Source organism: Gossypium hirsutum, chromosome A06, assembly GCF_007990345.1.
Source record: "Gossypium hirsutum isolate 1008001.06 chromosome A06, Gossypium_hirsutum_v2.1, whole genome shotgun sequence".
In the NCBI taxonomy this organism is placed as follows: Eukaryota; Viridiplantae; Streptophyta; class Magnoliopsida; order Malvales; family Malvaceae; genus Gossypium; species Gossypium hirsutum.
In genome coordinates, this window is record NC_053429.1 from 60,212,234 (window position 1) to 60,222,904 (window position 10,671).

The following is a 10,671-nucleotide window of genomic DNA, read 5'->3' on the forward strand; positions in this document are numbered from 1 at the left end:
TTGTGTAATGAGAGAAATTCAATTCGTAGTGAACAGAAGTCAGATCAGTTGAGCTGTGTAACAGGGGAAACTTTAACTAATAAACTGTACCAATTGGCTGAACCAAAAATTCTAGAAAAAAATAGTAAGAAGTTTTATGAGTCTAGATTCATGGAAATTTTACGGATTTGAATTTCAAGTTTCTTAACTCGAGTTATGATTTATTTAGTGATCATGATGCAGGAGGGACAGCTTGATCAAACCGAAGTAAATAGTAAAAAAAATAAAAAATATGATATAATTGAGTTATGTTGTAAAAATATTAGATTCCTTATCTGTTATTTATATACTTACTTACTAAGCTATAAGCTTACTTTCTTTTCTCTCCTTTGTCTTATAGTGTCATCCAGCTAGCACAGGAGTTAGACATTGTTGAAGATCCGCCCGCACTATCAATACTCTTGGTATCTGAACTCAACATTTTGAAATATGGCATGTATAGCAGACTTAGTTATTTTGTTACGTGTCATAATTGTCTAGGTTTAAAATACTACTTATAGCATCAAACTAATCATTTTGTACGAAGCCTTTGAAATTGGTTTGTATTGTTATAATGATTCATGATCAAATTGCACGTCATATTTTTGTTGGGTTTTATTTAATAGTATATACTATAATTTGTTAATACCTCGTACCCTGTTCCAGCGACGGATACGGGTAAGGGGTGTTACAGATTGTAATACACCATATTTAATCATCACAAGAACATTGGAACATAACATGCAAAATTTGGTAGGTCATAACCTACACCAACATAAGCCAATTTCCATGGCCATATACAAGTGAATATGTATACTTTTATAAGCCTTAATATTGGCTAATCAAATGACACATGTAACAAAATAACAAAAGGCCTATACATGCCATTGAACAAAATAAGAGTATCTATATACCAAAGCTAGACAAGATGATAGTGTGTTGACTCTTCAACCGTCTCCCAATCTTCGCGAGTCCACGAGCTCTGTAAGACAGGGAAAAGAGAGGGGTAACATTTACATGCTTAGTAAGCCTGAATAACTGGAAAGTAAACTTACTAATTAATTAGCATGCATCTATATTAGGCAATAAAACCAACAAGCATGAAATAGTTTCCCTCTCACATACACTCAATCAACAAGTTAGTCTCATAACAATGCACCATGTAATTTGCCTTAGATGAGCTCATTATTCAACATTTTCATTTTTATATCTCATGTTAATCTCGTTGAGTTTCTCGGAAGTCTCGATGGATTATCCATTTACCGTCAAGTCATAAGAGTGAACATCTCAAGTACGCACTCCCGCTTACCTCACATCATACGGCAGGATTACCAGTCTAGGGTAAATCCCCCCACAATGTAAACTTATGTGTGATGTCGGGATTACCAGTCCAGGCTAAATCCCTTGCAGCAACAAACACCCGTAATGAGCTCAGATCTGAATTACCAGTCCAGGCTAAATTCAGACCCTAGTCGGATTACCTATCCGGGCTAAATCCACAATGCACACATATTCTTCGGGAGGCTAGATCACTTAAGAAACAACCGTCCAGGCTAGATCCTTCCTATATTTGAGGTCAACGGATTACCTGTCCGGGCTAAATCCTTTTTTGTAACACATGCAGGATCTCAAGTCATGTAAGCCAATGGTTTATCCATCGAATTTCCCTTTTTGGCTTCAACCGGGACATTTATTATCATTTCATTTTTATTAACATACTTCATAGATTTTCATGCCATTATTATAATCAATTATCATACAATCATAACACATGTAACTAGGCATATTAATAGTTTACTTAAAGTCATTCGAACTTACCTGGTATCCGTTTCGGTTTTACGTCTCGGTTATTTTGAAACCTTTCATTTTCCTCGATCAACCTCAGGAATTTGCTCCTCGGAGTCTATAACAATAAAAATGAATCATTAATACCTCACATTATTCTTTTCGACTCTAAATTTTACCCCCGGACAAAATGACTGTTTTGTCGCTAACCTTTCACATTTTTTATGATTTGGTCCATAGGCTCGTACAATGAAATGCGTGCAATTTATACATTACCCAAGCCTAGCCGAATGTTCTTTCCTCTTATGGAATCCCACATTTTCCATTATTCCACATTTCTATCGCGTATTTTACACCTTTTTCAAAAAGGTCCCTTTAGGGGTTTTTCATGAAAATCACCAAGAAAAAGATGTTTAACACACATCCAACTTTCATATTCCTCCATAAAACATCAAAGAATAAACATGTCACACATGGGTCATTTTGAAAACATGAACCCTAACTCTAGATATAGGTAGATATGGAGAGAGTAAGCTACTGGGATTTCAAAAATACAAATAACATTAAAAACGGGGCTAGGGAGCACTTACTATTGAGCTTGAAAATGTTGAAAACCCTAGCTATGGAGAGCTTGAGAATTTCGGCTAGATGAAGGAGAAGAATGGCTAATTTTTGGCTTATTTTTCCCATTTTATTTCATTAATTAGCCAAATGACCAAAATGCCCTCAACCCCTTTCTTTAAAATTTCATCCATACAAGCCCATTTTTGCCCAAAAACTTAGAAATTCAGCAAATTTATCTTTAAGACCTTCTAATTAATAATCTAAAGCAATTTCATACAAATTGCTTCTAGAATCCAAGTTTTACAATTGATTCAGTTTGGTCCTTATTTTCCAATTAGACACCTTACTCATAGAAATTCTTCATGAAACTTTAGCACATGCATATTCTCATATTATAGGCCTCATAATAACCATAAAACAAATATTTCAATGTTAGATTTGTGGTCCCGAAACCACTGTTCTAACTAGACCTTATTTCAAGATGTTACATTTCTCCCCCTTTGGGAACTTTTGTCCTCGAAAGTCTTACTAGTAAACAGGTTCGGATATTGGCTTCTCATGGCTTCTTCTGGCTCCCATGTAGCCTCTTCCACACCATGTCGATGCCATAAGACTTTTACCAAAGCCTCATCTTTATTTCTCAGCTGTTTAACTTCACGAGTTAGAATTTTTACCGGTTCTTCACCATAGGTCATGTCTGATCTAACTTTGATCTTTATCGATGGAATCACATGACAGGGGTCTGATCAATATCGCCTTAACATAGATACATGGAATACACTAGGAATCTTTTCCAGTTCTGTGGCAATGCCAAGCGATAGGCTAATGGTCCAACCCTTTTAGTGATCTCGTATGGTCCGATAAATCGCTGACTCAGTTTGCCTTTCGGGCCAAATCTCAATACCTTTTTTCCATTGACTTTGAAGAATACTTTATCTCTAACTTGGAACTCAATCTCTTTTCTTTTTAGATCAACATATGACTTTTTCCTATCTGATACCGCTTTTAAATAGTTAAGTATCACTTTAACCTTTTTCTTGGTTTCCTTGATCAGATCAACTCCGTGAATCTGACTCTCCTTAAGTTCCATCCAATACAATGGAGTTCGGCACTTTCTTCCATACAAGGCCTCATAAGGCGCCATCTTCAAACTCATTTGAAAATTGTTATTGTAGGTGAATTCTACCAATGGCAGGTATTTTCCCAACTACCCTGAAATTCAAGGATGCAACATTGCAATATATCCTCAAGAATCTAACTCATCCGTTCAGACTGACCATCAGTCTTTGGGTGAAAAGCTGTACTAAAACTCAACGTAGTACCCAAGGCTTCTTGTAACTTCTTCCAGAATCTCAAAGTGAATCTCGGGTCTCTGTCTGAAATAATCAATAATGGTACCCGTGTAATCTCACAATTTCAAATATATACAAATCGGCCAACTTGTCAAGTGAATAATCTGACCTTACCGAAATAAAATGAGCCGAATTTGTCAACTTATCAACCACAACCCATATAGCATCTTTTTTTTTCAAGGTCAAGGTCAACTAGAAGGTACTTGATGTTCAGCTTTAACTTGCTGACATATCAAGCATTTCGATGCAAATTCGGAGATGTCTCTCATCATGCCGTCCCACCAGTACATTTTCTTCAAATCATTATACATCTTGGTACTTCCTGGATGAATAGACAAATGGCTATCATGTGCCTCTTGCAAGATCTTCTGAATAATTTTATCGTCCCTTGGTACACAAACTCTGTCTCTGAACATCAAGCATCCATCAGGATTAATCTAAAAATCTGATTCATTGCCTGACTCACATTGAGCTCTTTTAGCTTTCAGTACACTATCATTAGTCTGAGCATCATAAATTTCCTGAAATGTTGACCTAGCCCTTAGCTCTGCCAAAATTGAACCATCATTAAACAATGCCAATCGAGCATCCATGACCCTTAGTGCAAACAAAGATTTTCTGCTTAACGCATCAGCGACCACATTCACCTTTCTCGGGTGATAATCGATGATTAGCTCGTAATCTTTAATTAGTTCTAACCATCTCCGCTGTCTCAGATTCAATTCTTTTTTGAGTCATCAAATATTTCAAACTCTTTTGGTCTGTGAATATACGGCAAGTCTCACCATATAAGCAATGCCTCTAGAATTTTAAGGCAAAAACAATGGCGCCAAGCTCTAAGTCATGCGTCGGATAGTTCTTCTTGTGTGGCTTTAACTGTCATGAAGCATAGGCTATCACCTTGCCATCTTGCATAAGTACACAACCCAGTCCATTTAAGGATGCATCATTGTAGACCACAAACTCTTTTCCTGGCTTAGGTAATACTAATATAGGAGCTTCAGTCAGCAATGTCTTCAACTTCTCGAAACTTTGCTGACACTTTTTCATCCATCAACTTAACGTCTTTCTGTAGTAACCTCGTCCTTGGAGTCGCTATCATGGAGAATCCTTTCACAAATCTTCGGCAGTAACTGGCTAAGCCCAAAAAGCTTTTAACCTCGGTTACATTTTTAGGTGGTTTCCATTCAATAATTACAGAGATCTTACCTGGATAAACTCGAATGCCTTTACCCAAAACAATATGACCTAAAAACCCTACTTATTGGAGCCAAAACTCACTCTTGCTAAACTTAGCATACAATTTTTTTTCCCGTAAAGTCTGTAACACAGTTCTCAGATGCTTCACATGCTCTGTCTCATCCTTGGAATAAATCAATATGTCATCAATGAACACAACGACAAACTTGTCCAAGTATGGCCAAAATATCCTATTCATTAGGTCCATAAATACGGCTGGCGCATTCGTTAAACCAAATGGCATGACAAGGAATTCATAGTGACCATACCTCGTTCAGAAAGCTGTTTTAGGCACATCCGATTCCTTAACTCGCAACTGATAGTAGCCGAATCTCAGGTCTATCTTAGAGAACACAGTGGCTCCCTTCAACTGGTCGAACAAATCATTGATTCTTGGCAAAGGACACTTATTCTTAATAGTCACCTTGTTCAGTTGCCAATAATCTATGCACAGCCTCATCGAACCATCCTTCTTCTTTACAAACAATACGGGAGCACCCCAGGGTGAAAAGCTTAGCCTTGCAAAACCTTTATCTGTTAGTTCTTGCAATTGTGCTTTTAACTCTTTCAACTCGGTTGGTGTCATCCTGTACGGAGCAATAGAAATAGGAGCTGTTCCTGGCACTAGTTCAATACCAAACTCTATCTCTCTATCAAGAGGCAATCGGGGTAATTCCTTCGGAAACACGTCTGAATATTCACATACTATTGGCACAGACTCAATCTTCAACTCTGTTTTCTTAGTGTTCAATACAAAAGCAAGGTAGGCTTCGTACCCTTTTTTCATATATCTTTGAGCAACAATTGAGGTAATTACAACCGACGATGTATCCAATCCACTCGAATCAACTCGTAGAATCTCACCATCTGGGCACTTTAATACAATATACTTGCTACCACAGTTTACAACTACATCATGCAGGGCTAACCAATCCATACCAAGTATTACATCAAACTCATCAAAAGGTAATAACATAAGGTTAGCTGGAAAGAAATGACCCTGAATTGTCAAAGGACAATTCTTACAGACTTTGTCAACCAGGACTGACTTGCCTAATGGGTTCAACACTCTAATAATAAATTTCGTAGGTTCAATGGATATATTCATACTAGACACCAATCTCATGCAAATGTATGAATGCATTGATCCCGGATTAATTAAGGTAACAACACGAGTGTTAAAAAAGAGAAAAAGTACTGGTGATGACGTCAAGAGTAGAGGCTTCCTCTCGAGCGCGTATTGCGTACATTCTTGCTGGGGCTCGAGCCTCTAACTTTACAGTATCTTTGGCCGCAACCAGACTGCCACTAGCACTTCCAGGATATCTCGGAGGTCTACATAGTGGAATAGGAGGACTCAATTTCTGGGCTACTTCCACCTCTTTATCGGTTCGTTATGGGTAGTCTCTGAGGAAGTGGTCAAGAGAACAACATCTATAGCATGCGCCGCTCTTCATCTGGCACTCTCCAAAGTGAAATTTATTGCATCTTTTACACTTTGGCTTTTGGTCATCTACACACCCGACACTAGTCACCATAGGGGAGGAAGACTTCTGATTACGTCGTTTGGAGCCTCTCGCTCTACCCGAATATCCTACCGATGAAGTGGAGCGTTCATGTTGACTCCTTGGTTTCTTTGTTGGAAATGAGAGCGTCTTACCGTTGGATCTCTTGTTCGCAACTCAAGCTTCTCTCTTACTTGTTTCCTTGCATTATTGAGTTCCTTGGCCTTCTTGGCCCGATCAGCTAATGCAGCAAACTCTCGTATCTCAAGAATCCAAATCAATAGCTTGATTTCCTCATTCAAACCTTCCTCGAAGCGTTTACACATTTCTGACTCGGTTTGAACCCATTCAGCTGCATACTGGCTTAGCCTTACAAACTCCCTTTCATATTCCACTGCAGACTTATTTCCTTGTTTGAGTTCTAGGAACTCCTTTCGCTTCGAGTTTAAGAACCTTTGACTAATGTATTTCTTCTTAAACTCTGCTCGGAAAAATTCCCAAGTAATGTTTTCCTTTGGTACCACTGAAGATACGGTGTTCCACCAGTTGTATGCAATATCCTTTAGGAGAGATACAACACACTTTAAACACTCCTCAGGTGTGCATGATAATTCGTCTCATACCCTTGTAGTATTCTCGAGCTAGAACTCAGCTTTTTCAGTATCATCATCGATCTTAGCTCTGAATTCCTAAGCCCCATACTTTTTAAGTTTATCTACAGGGGCTTTACCAATTCTTATAGGTGCCATACCTCGTGGCAATTCCTCATCAGATTGGTTAGGGGGCGGGGGAGGTCGTGGTATGTTGGGGTGATTCCTCAAATAATCCCCAAACCATTCATCCATCATGTCAAAGAAGGCGGCTCTGGCCTCTTCCTGGCCTTCAAACATAGGCCTTCTACTACTACTAGAAACAACTTGTTGTACGAAAGCTGAAGCATGGCTCTCGGCTCCCTCGGACTCATCTTCTGCATGATTGGAAAACATTTACTATATTCAAAGACAATTAAATAGTTAGGAGATATCACACTATCACGGTCATATAATGGCATGTATAGCTAAACTCGATACACTCTACAGTAGTCCTAAAACTGACTAAACTGTAGCTCTGATACCACTAAATGTAACACCCCATACCCGTACCCAAAACCGAGATCACGTACAAGGCGTTACCAGACATGTACTCGAACATTTTCAGGAAATACGGGTTATAAAATTTTGTTTCAATTTCAACCCAATCAAACAACACCTTAGTGTCCCTATTATGGGCCTACGGGGCCTAAATTACCCTTCATTAAAAACTATGATGTTTTATCTTCCTTTAGGTATTTTTGTCCAAACTAGTATAATGATCTAATTGCTATACAAGGACCTCCACTTTAAAAACTCATTACTCACAAGTACTTAGTACCTTTGTGAACTAGAACACATATTTTACAACTTTTGCAATTTAGTCCTAAATATCAAATTCGACCCTCTATCGATAAAATTTCTCAACAAAATTTTCACACAGTCATGAAATCATACGATAGACCTTAAAATGATAATAAAACTATTATTTCTATCTCAGATTTGTGGTTTCAAAACCACTATTCCATTTTGGCCCTAAATCGGGCTGTTACATAGATGAGCTCATTATTCAACATTTTCATTTTTAAATCTCATGTTAATCCTGTTGAGTTTCTTGGAAGTCTCGATGGATTATCCATTTACTGTCAAGTCATAAGAGCTATCATCTCAAGTATGCAATCCTGCGAACCTCAGATCATACGACGAGATTACCAGTCCAGGCTAAATCCCCTACAATGTAAACTCATAAGGTAATGTCGGGATTACCAGTCTAGGCTAAATCCCTTGCAGCGAAAAACACTCGTAATGAGCTCGGATCTGAATTACCAGTCTAGGCTAAATTCAAACCCTAGTCGGATTACCCGTTCGGGCTAAATCCATAATGCACACAAATTCTTCAAGAGGCTAGATCACTCAAGGAACACCTGTCCGGGCTAGATCCTTTCTATATTTGAGATCAACGGATAACCCGTCCGAGCTAAATCCTTTTCTGCAACACATGCAGGATCTCAAGTCATGTAAGTCATGGTTTATCCATCGAATTTCTCTTTTTGGCTTCAACCGGGACATTTATTATCATTTCATTATTATTAACATACTTCATGGATTCTCATGCCATCATTATAATCAATTATCATACAGTCATAACACATGTAACTAGGCATATTAATAGTTTACTTAAAGTTATTCGAACTTACCTGGTATCAGTTTCGGTTTTACGTCTCGGTTATTTCAAAACCTTTCGTTTTCCTCAATCGACCTCCAGAATTTATTCTTCGGGGTCTATAACAATAAAAATGAATCATTAATACCTCACATTATTCTTTTCGAGTCTAAATTTTACCCTCCCGACAAAATGACTGTTTTGCCCCTAACCTTTCACATTTTTACGATTTAGTCCATAGGCTCGTACAATGAAATGCATGCAATTTATACATTATCCAAGCCTAGCCGAATGTTCTTTCCTCTATGGCAACCCACATTTTCCATTTTTCCACATTTCTACCGCATATTTTACACCTTTTTCAAAAAGGTCCTTTTAGGAGTTTTTCATGAAAATTACCTAGAAAAAGATGTTTAACACACATCCAACTTCCATATCCCTCCATAAAACATCAAAGAATAAACATGTCACACATGGGTCATTTTGCAAACATGAACCCTAACTTAATATATGGGTAGAAATGGAGAGAGTAAGCTACTGGGATTTCAAAAATACGAAGAACATTAAAAACGGGGCTAGGGAGCACTTACTATTGAGCTTGAAAATGTTGAAAACCCTAGCTATGGAGAGCTTAAGAATTTTGGCTAGATGAAGAAGAAGAATGGCTGATTTTTGGCTTATTTTTCGCATTTTATTTCATTAATTAGCGAAATGACCAAAATGCCCTCAAGCCTTTTCTTTAAAATTTCATTTATACAAGCCCATTTTTGTCCAAAAACTTAGAAATTGGGATAATTGCTCTTCAAGACCTTCTAATTAATAATCTAAATCAATTTCATACAAATTTCTTCTAGAATCCAAGTTTTACAATTTATTCAGTTTGGTCCTTATTTTCCAATTAGACACCTTACTCATAGAATTTCTTCATGAAACTTTGGCACATGCATATTCTAATATTCTAGGCCTTATAATAACCATAAAATAAATATTTCAACGTCAGATTTGTGGTTCCAAAACCACTGTTCCAACTAGGCCCTTTTTCAGGATGTTAAAGCTAGGCCGTGTGGCGAATTTAATTTTTGCATTTAAAGAGGAAACTTCACATGGTTTGGGCACACACCCATGTCCTGAGGCCGTATCTTCCATACAGTTGAGACACACAGCCGTGTCTCTGGCCGTGTGTTTACTACCATGCATACTAACTTGTAAAACTAGGGTACAGGGGACACACGGCCGGACAACACGCCCACAGGGCTGACCGTGTGTCACACACGGCCTAGACACTTGCCCTTGTGTCTACCCATGTAGACAACTTCGAGGTTATTTTCCAAGCCCTTTTGTCACCCTCACTAACACATGCACATCTCATATGCCAATGGTGATTATTATGGCATAAATGAGTTACTTAAACATCCATAGTTTAACTCATGCATGACAATTACATGCCAAAGTATACATATTTGGGACTCCATAACTTACTAGGATCATTCAAAACATTTCGTTACTTTAAACCATGCTATAACCTAACCAAGTGACATCAATCATCCATCAAGCATAGATTCCATATTTTACCATTCATTGTCAACAACCAACTCTTCTCACACCTCAAGGGTATCAACACATCTCATGCATGCATCAATATCTAGAATTACAACCCAATAATCAATATGAGTCATACTTCATGGTCATATACAAAACGAATTAGTATACCAATATCGGCCATCACTTTGGCCAACCAATATGACACGTATACAAAATAATAAGCCCCCTATACATGACATACTTAAATGTATTAAACCAAATATACCCCAAAAGATTTTTTGATAGTGCGACTTGAGCTCCGACGTCCACAATCCCCGAGCTAGCTTGGCGATGCTAAGAAAAAGGGAAAAGAGAGAGAGGGTAAGCATAAAGTTGAGTAAGTTGTATGTAACTAATAAACAACATTGATCATACAATTTCATGAGTTAAACATA